The sequence below is a fragment of the Vicia villosa genome, linkage group LG3 (genome assembly GCF_029867415.1).
Source record: "Vicia villosa cultivar HV-30 ecotype Madison, WI linkage group LG3, Vvil1.0, whole genome shotgun sequence".
Lineage (NCBI taxonomy): Eukaryota > Viridiplantae > Streptophyta > Magnoliopsida > Fabales > Fabaceae > Vicia > Vicia villosa.
Genome location: NC_081182.1, coordinates 125,454,324 through 125,466,355, shown reverse-complemented (window position 1 = coordinate 125,466,355; position 12,032 = coordinate 125,454,324). Strand labels below are relative to the sequence as shown.

The following is a 12,032-nucleotide window of genomic DNA, read 5'->3' as shown; positions in this document are numbered from 1 at the left end:
TGGACAGAGAGGCCCAGGGATTGTTTTTGTTACATTATTGCTAAAAAGAATGTTGTGGGCCTATGGGGGTGTGCGTAAGCAATTTGTTCATGGCCCATAGATGATTTTGTATTGATCCAAATGGACTATTCAGTTGTTGCTAATCTTCAAACTTAAAGATCCATAATTCTAGTTAATCCCAATTATTATTACGTTAAGATCAAATAACCAGCGATTAAACCCAAATAATTCTAATTAACTCTATTAATCAATTAATCATTAATCAAAATTAATAAAAAGAAAAAAGGATAATTGAAAAAGGGGAATTAGGGTTTTCTATGTTGTGACTATTCATATTCACTCAGACTCTCTTCTTCCCTCATATCGTTCTTGTGTCTCTTTCATCGGAAATCGTCTCCGCCGCGCCGGAGGCGGCGGAGGATAACGAAAACCTGAAATTCTCTAGGGCAAACATTCGTCTCATGACCCTCTTCCTTGATAACCCAACGAAAACAACAAATAGCCACAGTAAAGGCTTCAATTAGCGAAACTTTATCTTAACCCTAAGTCATCGATCAACGGCAAATTGAAGAAATGAACATGGTTTCAGAGAAATTGAATAGGGACGAAGGATGAACAAGCATCAAATGAAGGTAAAGTGTGGAGAACACACCAGAAGGGTGACCTTAAAGACTTACCTGGAGTGTGAACTATCGAAGGCCGTTGAAGAATACCAGAGGGGAGGTAATAAGGTACGATTCCGATCTTGCTCACAAATTCTCCTTCTTCTTCTTCTTCTTCTTCTTTTTTTATTTCTGAGCGTATTGTTGTTGTTAAAGGCGTTGACGCGATAAAGTGAGTAGAAGATGGATGAAGCTCTGAGATAAAACGTTGAGGATGAAGAAAAAATTAGCAGGTGATACAGGTTGCAGATGATGTTATGCGCCTTGCAAATGAAGGTGAATGTTGAAAAGTTCCGTTGGCATCTTGTGACTTTCTGTTGAATGATGAAGATTGAACTGATGGACCTTTTTCTGGTTTTTCTTGCAGGATTTATGGAGGGTGAAGATTGAAGGTTGATCAATTATGGAGGTTGGAGCTTGGTTTAGAGGTAAAGAAGATGAAGAGAGAAAGATGAAGATTCAAGGGTGAAGTAAATGATGCAATGGAGGTCAATTGAGGGATAAGAGTGGATGAAGATGAGAGTGAAAGTGGAAAAATGGTGACGAAGTGACGAGAGGAAACTGAAGTAATGAAGCCAAGTTCTGATTTATAGAAATGGAGAAGCTTGAATCTGAAGTAAAATAAGGTTGGTTCTCCCTGATTTTCTTATGTTTTTTCTGTTATATTATCTGGATTCTGTTAGGTTGTTAGAGAAGTAACTGATTCGGTTATGGTTCTGTACTAGGTTGTTAGGGTTAGTTAACAATTATGTTAGGGCTGTTATGAAACTGTTATAGGTTAGTCTAGTTTGCTACAAAATCAGTTAGAGGATTGTTATTGAAACTGAGTTAGTTTTGGTTTCTGTTAGCTGTTTGTGGATTTATGGTAGTTATGGTAGTTAGGTATTGTAACTGATTTTGGAGGTTGTTAGGATTGATGAAAATTCTGTTATTTGTTAGTTGGGAATCTGTTAGAGGTAGTTAGAGGTTGCTTGGGTTCTGTTTTCAGTATGAAAGTATGCTGGTTTGATGGCTTAACATTGTGAATGAATTGTATATGCTTGCCTTTGTGCTTGCACTGTTTGAATGAATCTGGATGTTGGTAGTACCCCTGAAGTGTTTAATTATGCTGCAAATCCTTGGTGCTTGGTGTGATAAAACTAGTTGCCCATGATGTAAATCTGTTTGAGCATGTTTATATGATCATGGTTTTAAGGGATTGTTACTGTAATGTGTATGACTGAATGCTGTATGTTAGTTTGAAGTATGCCATGTTTGAAACTGAATGCATTGTGATGCTTTCTTTTTCTTTTTGCAGGCTTTGGAAAAGGTTGGAAAATGGTGTTGGCAACACACTTTAAAGAATGGTCAGAGAAGTCTGGAGCAGTAATTTGAAGGTTTAGCAACATAGGATCTCATGTATAGAAGCAATGTAGTGGCATGATATTTAGACTTCTAGATGTGTATATTTTGTGTAATATGACCTGGACCATGTTTGGATGAAATGGCATTGTATGAACATTTAAGATAAACATGTATTGATATTTTGTTTAAACTTTGAGGGGAATAAAACTTCTAATAATGATAATGAATTTGAAGAAGCCAACCATGAACAAATCTTGCACAGGGAATTTGTAAGGAGTTTGATAGAATTTTCTTAAATCACAAATGACATTTGTCTAAATCTTGAATGAAGATCTTTGAGTCAAACTTATACTCCATAATAATTAAATCCGAGTTCCACACTCATGTCTTGATCGAATCTCAAATCTGTGATACTTTGTACTTGATATGCATAACAAAAGATAAATGAACTCATTATCACCTTGTTACACAATCCATAATTCATTTCTTGTACCTCACTCGATTGTATGAACCCCTTAAATTGGTGATAGATAGAATCAGATAAATAGAGTCAGAGAATGGCTCTTATTCAGCATATGAATAGTTATTAAGAAAATCAAAGGAACCCTTGCATCCAAAGTCCTCAATCATATTTTCAAATTATTGATGAGTGCATGATTTTATTGATGACCTAAAATGCAAATGATGTTAAAGTAATAAGCCAATTAAGAATAATTAGATGGGCAAATTTTGGGGTGCAACACTCGGCTGAATTGATTCCCAAAGCGAAGCGATCCTCAAAAACCTTCGAATCAAACCCTTGATGCAGAAGGAAAAATCCTAAGGTTTTATACAAGAAACACCCTCAACAATCTTCACTCGAACAAGGCAAATGTCTACCGTCGAACCTTGAACAAGACAAATGTCTACCGTTGAACCTTATCAACGCACGTTCCTTACTCCGATCGAAAAAGATGATTATGTGTGATTTTCGATCAATAAGCGAAAGGTTGAAGATGAGAAGAAGCTTGAGTATATCTTTCACGTTTCTTGTTGAATTGCTTGAGAATGATCAATTTGATATATATACCACACCCTTTTCATTAGCCAATTAAACACAGCAAAAAACCAGTAAAAGTAGCGATAGGTCGACCTGTCCCTCTGTGTAGGTCGACCTATTGAAGTTCTACATTTGTATTTTGAAGCAAGCATGACACGTGCGTCGACCTGAAGGGTCGGCGTGCACATACCCGAGATTTCCCCAAAAGTCCATGCGTCGACCTGTAGGGTCGGCGTGCGTATACCCGAGGTTTCCGCAAAATTCCATGCGTCGACCTGAGGAGGCAATGCATCGACGCATTCTGCCTTGACATGGAATTTTTGTCAAGCCTTAGCAATAGGTCGACCTGTTGTGTTGGTGTGTCGACCTGTTGAAAACTTTTAGCCAAAATTGCTTTTTCTTTGTTGCATCCACTTGATTTCGTTACTTCCACATACATTGGTTGAGTTCAGAACGTTTTGACATCATGAAAACGTGCAGTTTCCCTCACATAGTATACTTCAGAAAAATACACACGCACCATAACAGTCTCCACCTTACTATAGTTCACATCATAACAGTCTCCACCTTACTACATTTGCTCCATTAATCATTCTGCATAACATGGTCAAAGAATAAACCAGACAAATGAGTTGCGACCTTAATCCAACTAACATAACATCCCCGTTGCACAGAAACTCCTAATGTACCATTTAGTTTGGACTGCTAAAACATCCCCGCGACCTTGCCGATTAAAATACGAACTTGACTGCACGACCAGCCTCGGGAACACTTGCTGAAATTTGGTTTCACCAATTTACATCTTAATTAATATGAATCCAAAGATTACACGTAAATACAGTAAATGCAGATTAATTTGAATGCAAGAATTAAATATACAACTGTCGCACGCTCGCGAAAATGAACAGAGTCGCCACCAATAAATTTATCCAAAGGAGGGAAAGGAATATCGGGAAACCTAGAATAAGGAAAGGATAAGAAAAGGTCTTGCGACCAAAGATCGGGTAAGAAGTCGGTTACGCAAGGGGAAGGTATTAGCACCCCTCACGTCTGTGGTACTCCACAGGATCCACTTATGTTTGTTCTATTATAAGGGTGTATAAATCTAAAGCTTAATTACTAAGGGAATGCATGCAAAGGAAAGAAGAAGAAACACGGGGAAAATAAGGTTTATAAATAGTTGTGCTCGCTTAGGCCCCGCGACCCAATGCTTACGTATCCTTTTCAGGAATCAGAGTGCCGTAGTTCGACTCTTTAGTTTCTGTTTGTTTTTGTGTTTTTTAGTGGACGAAGTTACATTCGCAATCTAGCATTAGGATAGCAGCTCGTTGAGTGGAGTCTTATGCGTTACCTGTCTGCGATCGAAAGGAAGTAACATGTCCGATTAAGGGAAAGAATGCCTTGAAGTCAAGAGAGAGAAGAGAGAAGATTGGTTTGTGTTTTTTATGTAACTTCATGATGAACAAAACCCAATACAAGGCTTCGCACCACTTCATTACTTTGTTTAGGTCTGAGCCTTTATTAAGTATTTTAAATGTTTTTTGATTGGTGATTTTTAAGGGGAATTAATCTGCGAGTTGAATCACATGAAAGTGTATAATGGTAAAGAAACATATTAGGGAATGGATCCCACTCATTTCTCGCCCATTATATAGTGATCGAGAAACAGATTTCTATCATTTCCGGAGACCTTTTCAGGAAGTCTTATAGAAGACATCATTTCGTTCCACTCATTACCTCAATCAACATATGCATGAGCGTAAGCATGATCCCATACATCAAAACATCCAAGTCAAAACGTTGGTGCTAAGATACATTGTCCACTTGCTTTCCGGTAACCTTACCGATGACAGTAACCTTACTGTTGGTTTATTTCCAATCACCTGATTGATGATTACGGTAACCTTACCGATGACAGTAACCTTACTGTTGGTTTATTTCCAATCACCTGATTGATGATTCCGGTAACCTTACCGATGCCAGTAACCTTACTGATGATATTCTTCCCAATCTCCTGATTGATGCTTTCCGGTAACCTTACCGATGCCAGTAACCTTACTTATGATATTCTTCCCAATCGCCTGATTGATGCTTTCTGGTAACCTTACCGATGACAGTAACCTTACTGTTGGTTTATTTCCAATCACCTGATTGATGCTTCCGGTAACCTTACCGATGCCAGTAACCTTACTGATGATAGCAACCTTACATAGATATTCACCCGATCACCTGATTGATGTATCCCGGTAACCATACCGATGATAGCAACCTTGTTGTTCATTTCATTCATAAACAAACTACGCATATGCATAAGCATAAGCATTATCCACATTACCAAGCCGGCATAAGCATAGCCGTGGTGCAGGTGCAAGTATGGTTTAAACAGGTTCAAAAATCTTGGGATTGACGTCAGCATCAACATACATACATACGCATTAGCATATGCATATCATCTAGTGCATTCACATACTACAAAAGTCTTCCGACCCACGTGTCGTGAGTTTCCAACCCTCGTGTTGTGATAGGTATGTTTTCCGACCCACGAGTCGTGAGTTTCCAACCCTCGTGTTGTGATTGGTTTGTTTTCCGACCCACGTGTCGTGAGTTTCCAACCCTCGTGTTGTGACAGGTAAGTTTGCTAGAACTATAGCAAATGATTTCTCTTATGCAGGTAAGCTTGTCCGAACCAGCAGGGCAAGTAATCCTAATGGTGCAGGTGAATTTGTCCGAACCAGGGCAAATGATCCAAATGGTGTAGGTGAAATTTGTCCGAACCAGGGCAAATGATCCAAATGGTGCAGGTGAAATTTGTCCAAACCAGGGCAAATGATCCAAATGGTGTAGGTGAAATTTGTCCGAACCAGGGTAAATGATCCAAATGGTGTAGGTGAAATTTTGTCCGAACCAGGGCAAATGATCCAAATGGTGCAGGTGAAATTTGTCCGAACCAGGGCAAATGATCCAAATGGTGTAGGTGAAATTTGTCCGAACCAGGGCAAATGATCCAAATGGTGCAGGTGAAATTTGTCCGAACCAGGGCAAATGATCCAAATGGTGTAGGTGAAATTTGTCCGAACCAGGGCAAATGATCCAAATGGGGTAGGTGAAATTTGTCCGAGCCAGGGCAAATGATCCAAATGGTGCAGGTGAAATTTGTCCGAACAAGGGCAGATGATCCAAATGGTGCAGGTGAGCTTGTCAGAGCTATGACAAGTAATCCTATTGGTGGAGGTGAACTTGCTAGAACTATAGCAAGTGATCCTTTTGGGGTTCACAAACTAAGGAAACTTACTAGAACTATAGTAAGTGGGGTTCACAAACTACGGAAACTTACTAGAACTATAGTAAGTGGGGTTCACAAACTACGAAAGCTTGCTAGTGCTATAGCAAGTTAACTATCTTCTACAACAAACTGTGAGTCGTCGCTATTGATAGTTACGTTTACCCATCACGTTAGTCCCTCGGCAGTGATCAAAGGGTTTTACAAGGGGTTCTTCAATGGGGTTTATCACGTTAGTTCCTCGGCAGTGTTCTACTTCGAAAAAACAAAGGGGTTTTACAAAGGGGTTTACAAAGGGTTTCTTCAATGGGGTTTAACACGTGAGTCCCTCGATAGTGATCTACTTCGAAAAAAACAAAGGAGTTTTACAAAGGTTTTTACAACAAGATTTTCAAAGGGGTTCCTCAATTGGGTTTATCACGTTAGTCCCTCTGCAGTGATCTTTTCCAAAACATCATCAATAACACACAAAGGTTCTATTTTTCTTTTCCAAAGTTACTGACATACTTCAACTAACATAGCTAATAGTCATGCATCATTCAACTAACATATCTCATTCATACATAATGCATATACATACACCGCTCTCATTTATTTTGAGAAGCTCACTGCATCATACATTGCATGCATCATAACATTGCATAAAATTCAGGTTGCCTTTTTAGGCCGTACTACAATCAAAGCAAGTGATTCCTTTCGAAAGCATCTACTTCACATTCTAAAAAAGAGGGGGTATTTACCTTGGGTGGCATCTGTAAGCCCATCTCCCGCAGAACTTCTTCCCAACAAATGCAAATTTTAGGGCATTCTCAGTGTTCAATGTAACACCCCAATTCTACCCAGGCATATAGGTACAAATATCAGAGTATAAAAATTAAATTCATAAAAACAATTAGGGCATTACACTTAAGTAACCACATAACCAAACATAACATACTCGCAAAAGATGTGTAACACAAATAATCAAAGAGGACGGATACTCATAAACACCTGAATGTATTCATACTTATATATATGCATCGGTAAACAAAATATCCACAACATTCCTCCAAAATACACCGTATGAGAAGGTATCCAAAATACATAATACGAATGCATCTAAAGGATCAAATATACATCAAAAGGATCCTATAAGCATTATCTACAAAATAAGTGTTCGATCCCCCCTAGGTGTTACGTATCACGAGAGGACGACACCAAAACGGACGACTACAAAGAGAGCACCTACACTTGCGGATCACCTGCACATTACCCACGAGTAGGTAACATTAAGGCAGAAGGGTGAGAATATAATTCATAATGAAAGCATGATCAATATAGTAATGCCCACAAATATCATTAAGAATCATATAACAAGATAATCCAATAAGTCAACCACAGTCAATATATAAGTAATGCGGTACATGAATGATAACATAAATTATAAAGACTGACGATGATGAATGAGACTCGACTATGCGTATGCATGTGGTACCAAAACCGGAGTAAAACTCCTCCTTGTCATTATGACAAATACACCTGCCGAACATTATGCTGGGACTTTATTCCACTCAGGAAGCCCGCAGGCTGTCGTCATCGAGCATTTAGCTCACACTGATGACCTCTTGCCACTCAGGCTAATATACCGTTACCGAGCATTAAGCCCCTACTGGTAACCAATGCCCGCAGGCCATCTGTTAACAGCATTCCGCCATTAACGTATTGAAATGATATACTGTGCATACAAACGACTCGATTACATAACAACAACAACAATAATATAACTCGGTCACATATCCACATCACACCGGTTATATTAATCCACACGGATACATCATCAAAATTGCCACTCAGGCGTTCATATTCACACAGCACACATATATCGTCAAAACATACTTGATTAGCAAATATCATTTCACAAAATACATTTATGAAAAATCATTCAACCACCAACACACTCCTCTTTATCATAAAGCATACTCAAGGGTTCTCATAATACTTCAAACGGCGCGTAGAAACGACCTACGGTTCAAAAGATACGACAAAACGAAGTTTGGAAAACAAAATTTCGCACAGTCCGCTTGAGCTCCGCTCAGCGGACCCAGACAGGGAATTATCAGACAAAAATACAGAACCTCCGCTCAGCGGACCTTCACAGAGATTTTTCTGCAAAAGGACCTCCGCTCAGCGGACCCCCTCCGCCCAGCGGACCTGCGTAAACCTAGAAAAATCAGTTCTGCTATAGACCTGCAAAACCCCATCCAATCCTCTCAAAACCTCAAATAAGCTTCCCTACACATCCTACACAACCCATACATGCCATATATTCACTCTATCAATCAATGATCCATGGCTCACTCACTAAATGTCAATAACCTAACAATTTCTTCATGAGCAAGAAAACATGGAGAAATGAAAAACAAACATGATCCATGGGAATATCTATCATCATAGTACACATACACACCACAAAATCAAGTTTATAACTTCAAAGCTCACAAAACACCCAATTTACCATTGTTGATCAAGCTTAGAAAAGAGCAAGAACAAGAACAAAACACACAAAACTATAAGAACCATACAATCAAGATAAACTAGATTCATCCCCCTTACCTTGGTTAGATTCTTGGCTCTAGCTTGGTTTGGATTCCTACACTTCTCTTCTTCTCTTTGTTTTTCTCTTCTTTCTCTTCTCTTCACAAGCTCTCTTTCTTTCTTTCCCAAAATATCTCAAAATATCTCTTTCTATTTCTCTACTTCTCATTATCCCCCACTCAACTTTCATAAATTCTAATTTTGGCCCAAATGTTACTAAACATTAATTCTAACCAATTAACACCCAAAACATAATAATTACACACATGGAAAGTAATAAGTAAAATATTAACATAATTAATATTTACCGACTGACTCGACTCAAAAACGGTAAAATTAGGGAAATGTAGCAAACATCACAATTAATCAGAAAAACACATTTATGGGCGTTACAACCCTCCCCCACTTAAAAGATTTTCGTCCTCGAAAATAAAGATTACCTGCTACAAACAACTCAGGATAGGAGTCTCGCATCTTGCTCTCCAACTCCCAGGTCAAACTCTCACCTGCCGCACTTAACCATACGACTTTCACCAAGGCGATCTCCTTGCCTCGCAGAGTCTTAGTCTCACAATCCTCAATACGCACCGGCATCGTCTCAACCGTCAGGTTCTCACGCACTTGCACATCATCCATCTGAATCACATGGGACGGATCCGCAATGTATCTCCTCAACTGAGACACATGGAATACATCGTGCAGATTAGCAAGACTTGGCGGTAACGCCACCCGATACGCAACTTTGCCAACTCGCTCCGATATCTGATAAGGACCAATAAAACGCGGAGTAAGCTTCCTCGATTTCAAAGCTCGTCCAACACCAGTCATAGGTGTAACTCTTAAGAATACATGATCACCGGCTTGGAATTCCAAATCTTTCCTTCGCTTGTCATGATAACTCTTTTGCCTACTCTGTGAACTTCTCATCTTCTCACGAATAAATTTCACCTTCTCTGTAGTCTCTCTTACTATTTCAGGTCCGAGTACCACACTCTCGCCCGATTCAAACCAACACAATGGAGTTCTACACTTACGACCATATAGCGCTTCAAAAGGTGCCATTCCGATACTAGAATGAAAACTGTTGTTGTAAGTGAATTCTATCAACGGAAGATAAGTATCCCACGAACCTCCCTTCTCTAGAACACATGCCCTCAACAAGTATTCTAACGATTGAATAGTCCTTTCGGTCTGACCGTCTGTCTGAGGATGATAAGCCGAACTCAACCTCAACTTAGAACCTAGAGCCTCTTGCAAACCTTTCCAAAAATCTGATGTGAACCTTGGATCTCTATCCGACACAATACTCAACGGTATACCATGTAGTTTCACAATCACCTTGATATAAATCTCAGCCAACTTCGCAATTGGAAACGTGATGTTAATAGGAATAAAGTGAGCAGACTTTGTCAACCTATCAACAATCACCTAAACCGCATCGAAACCTCTCACAGTATTTGGTAAACTCGTCACAAAGTCCATAGAAATACTATCCCATTTCCACTCTGGAATATCCAACGGTTGCAACAACCCTGCAGGACGCTGATGCTCCACTTTCGACTTCTGACATACCAAACACGCATACACAAACTGAGCCACATCCCTTTTCAAACCAGACCACCAAAAGATCTTCTTCAAATCCTGATACATCTTATTGGCTCCCGGATGAATACTCAAACTGCTTCTGTGACCTTCCTCTAAAATCATCTTTTTCAGCTCGGAATCATCAGGTACACAAATTCGACCACGGAATCTCAAAACACCCTGACCATCCACTCTGAAGTCGCCATCATCACTTTGATTTTCCACCATAAACAAATCAACAAGTTTCACATCCATTTTCTGTCTCTCGCTAACGGTCGACAGAAAATCATTCGTCACTTTCAACATACCCATCTTCACACTACCTGGCGTCAATTCACATACTAAACTAAGATCACGAAACTTCTCCAAAAGTTCCCACTCCTCCGCCATCATAGCGGACATATGCAAAGATTTCCGACTCAAAGCATCGGCAACCACATTAGCTTTACCAGGATGGTAATTCAAGCTAAAGTCATAGTCCTTCAAGAATTCCAACCACCTACGTTGTCTCATGTTCAACTCTTTCTGATCAAATAAGTATTTCAAACTCTTATGATCACTAAAGACCTCGAACCTTGCACCGTAGAGATAATGCCTCCAAATCTTTAATGCAAAAACCACCGCAGCTAACTCTAAATCATGAGTGGGATAATTCTTCTCATGAATCCTTAACTGCCTCGAAGCGTAAGCCACCACCTTACCTTCCTGCATCAAAACACCACCTAACCCCATATGCGATGCATCACAATACACCACAAACGGTTCCTCAGGATCAGGTAAAACCAAAACCGGAGCTGAAGTCAACCTTCTCTTCAACTCTTCAAAATTCCTTTCACAAACTATGTCCCAAATAAACGCCTTACCCTTGCAAGTAAGCTGAGTTAACGGAAGTGCCAACTTCGAAAAGCCATCTATGAATCTTCGGTAATAACCCGCCAAACCTAAGAAGCTTCTGATCTCAGTAACCGATCTCGGAACCTCCCATTGTAGCACTGCATCTACCTTGGATGGATCCACTGCAATCCCGTTACCTGAAATCACATGACCAAGAAAACTCACCTCTAATAACCAGAACTCGCACTTGGATAACTTAGCATACAACTGCTTCTCCCTCAAAACCTGTAGCACAACACGCAAATGCTCCGCATGCTCTTCCGGAGACTTAGAATAAATCAAGATGTCATCTATGAAGACCACAACAAACTTATCCAACTGATCATGGAATATGCGATGCATATACTCCATAAACACACCAGGTGCATTAGAAACTCCGAACGGCATCACCAAAAACTCATAATGCCCGTACCGAGTCCTAAACGCAGTCTTCTGAATATCTTCCTCCTTCACCCGAATCTGATGGTAACCAGATCTTAAATCAATCTTTCTAAACACACTGGCTCCCACCAACTGATCCATCAAGTCGTCAATCCTAGGAAGCGGATACTTATTCTTAATCGTCACCTTGTTCAACTGGCGATAATCAATACACAACCTCATGCTTCCATCCTTCTTCTTTACCAACAAAACTGGAGCTCCCCATGGTGAAACA

At 39.7% G+C, this 12,032-nt stretch overlaps 1 long non-coding RNA gene across 1 annotated transcript; it reads left to right on the top strand.

Moving 5' to 3' along the window:
* Positions 1 to 300: 300 nt before the first annotated feature.
* Positions 301 to 2,196, top strand: LOC131656626 (uncharacterized). Its single transcript, XR_009300206.1, has 4 exons — positions 301 to 731; positions 819 to 938; positions 1,030 to 1,288; positions 1,960 to 2,196. It is a non-coding gene; the product is annotated as an uncharacterized LOC131656626 (long non-coding RNA).
* Positions 2,197 to 12,032: the final 9,836 nt, after the last annotated feature.